Source organism: Morone saxatilis, unplaced genomic scaffold (assembly GCF_004916995.1).
Source record: "Morone saxatilis isolate NCDOM2014 unplaced genomic scaffold, NCSU_SB_2.0 Contig3, whole genome shotgun sequence".
NCBI lineage: Eukaryota > Metazoa > Chordata > Actinopteri > Moronidae > Morone > Morone saxatilis.
The window spans coordinates 97380-99737 of NW_023339873.1; the positions used below are offsets into that span (position 1 = coordinate 97380).

General features: G+C 38.3%; 1 protein-coding gene across 2 annotated transcripts in view; it reads left to right on the forward strand.

Moving 5' to 3' along the window:
* The window catches only part of dact1 (dishevelled-binding antagonist of beta-catenin 1), a 12588-nt gene that overhangs the window by 5557 nt on the left and 4673 nt on the right, over window positions 1–2358 (forward strand). The window lies entirely within an intron of this gene.

Here is a 2358-nt window from a genome sequence, read left to right on the forward strand (position 1 = left end):
TTTTAGCAAGGAGTGATGGACAGCGTTGGGCCCAATTTATGCTGTAAGTAAGGTTTCCATACCTTATTAGAGCATCTTATTTTTTTTTTGGAGTGAAGGATGCCGTTGATGATATTGATGTCAGGTTCATAACAATTGTTGTGATTATTTTTTTGTTTTGGAGCCAATTGTTGGATTTTAGAGAGTAGGGATGTTTCTTTTCTAGCAGAAAAAGTTCGTATAGTGTGAAAGGAGTCTTTTTTTCCTGTGTTTTATTTGTCAGGATTCGCCATCTGGGAGACCAGTATCGGCACATATTGGGTCCATCCGTATTTTGGGACACCCGTTTAGCAGTCCGTTTTATTTCAGAACATTCAGAATTTTTTGCATTTCCAGCAAAGCGGGGAAATATTTTTAGGCGTCATTTTGTTCTTTGACAGCGGGGGTGTATATGCGTGCGATGTTACAATTCTAACTGTTAGATTTGGGCGGTTACCACAGAATGTTCATGGCTGATTACCAGATTTCCTGCCCAGTCCGGCATTTCCTCTATTAAACACGGCCTGTCTTTTCTTCCAGTCTTCTTTTGGTGGTTTGGAAGGTAAGAGGGATTGGTTCAGAGCTCTGTAAAAAACAAAGTAATGCATTTCTTACTATCTGTAGGACAGGGCCTTCTCCACACATGAAGTGGTGTTTATTAGACATTCTTAAGTTGGTGTCTTTACACTTTAGAAATCTAATTTGTAAAATACTGTGAGTCCCTGTTAAATAAACACCAAATTGTTGTTGCCTGCTGAAAGGATAGTAAAATCTGGCCATTGAATAGATCACCTATTTTCTTCAGCCCTTGGGTGCTCCACACTTTAAAGCCCTGGTCCCTACAGCCTGGCAGGAAGTCCGGGTTATCAAGGATGGGAGTGAGAGGAGATGATAACTGAGCCCGGCCTTCTATAGAGCGAATGGATCTCCAGGCTCTGATGGTACTGAGAGTAATAGGGTTAGAGCAATGTTTTTTAACAGAATCAGGATTATTCATAAACAATAGATTCAGCAAGGGACACTTTGACTGAGAGGATTCAATATCATGCCAAATCGAGGCTGGATCACAGTTGCGCCAGCTTGCAATCACCCGCAGGTGCATCAGTAGTTTTTTAAATCTCTCACTTTAACACAAAGACCTCCTAACGGTCACTGTGTCCATCAGGCTCAAACTCACACTTCAGTTCCTGATAACAGAAAACAGCAAACTCTTATTTTATAACATGACTGCATTAAACTTAAAACTGTTTTTTTTTTTGCCTAAAAATGATTAATTAATTATCTAAATAGTTGCAGATTAATATTCTGTCGATAAAATTCATTAATCAACTAATCCTCACAGCTGGTTTATGTTTTTATTTTTTAATGTTTTTGTTTATAATAGTGCTTTATAAACAATAATAATAATAATTATTATGATTATGATAAAAAGTTATCATAATGGGTTTGCTGCGTGTCATCCCCTCTCTACTCCCTTTCCTTTCTATCTTCAGCTGTTCAATAAAGGGAAAAAACAATCTTTTAAAAAAGAAAGAACAAAATAAATCTACTGACTGAGGTTCAGCTCAATAAATCTGATTAATGTTGCGAACATTGTGTGTGTGTTCGGAGGAAACATCTGGAAGCACCTCTGATAAAACCACTCACAGCGACACGTCCAACACACACTGCACTAATGCTGTATCTGAATTAATCAATGTCCTTTGTGTTGTCACTGAGGCTCTGCTCTGGACCCTAGGGCTCTTTGCTGCTGCTCTCCTTATCTTAAGCTTTCCATGTATGCAGGTGGAAGGCCAGTGAGGTCCCAGAACAGTTCAATTCAATTCAATTCGAGAGAGAGAGAAACAGAGAGAGACAGACAGATGTACAGTGTGATACTGCCAAATATAACATTCTGCATTTAGAAAAGTTTTCTTTTTGACAAAAGTGGTCCTGACTGAAATAACTAATAAACAAAGTAGGCTATAAAACAGCCTAACAGACTCACTCTGTAATCTTTTTTGGTCTTTGGTCTGTATCTCGCTGCAGAGTCTGCAGTGCAGCCTTTACCTGAGTTACATGAATGAACTGTATTCTGCTCAGTGTTTGTTTTCCTCAGATTACATTCATAAATTACTCTTATTTGCTTTTTGTTTGCAGAGCTTTTGTTGCACCATTAAGAATACCTGAAAATAAATTTAAAAAATGACTTCCTGTCAGTACTGGACAGATACAGGAGGACAGGAGATGTACAGCACAAAGACAGATGAGATTAAAAACACTGAAACATTGATTCTGACTTCATGGGGATTTTAAACCACAGCATTTCTTAAAGGGATTTTGGTGCAGGGAGCTTTTAGT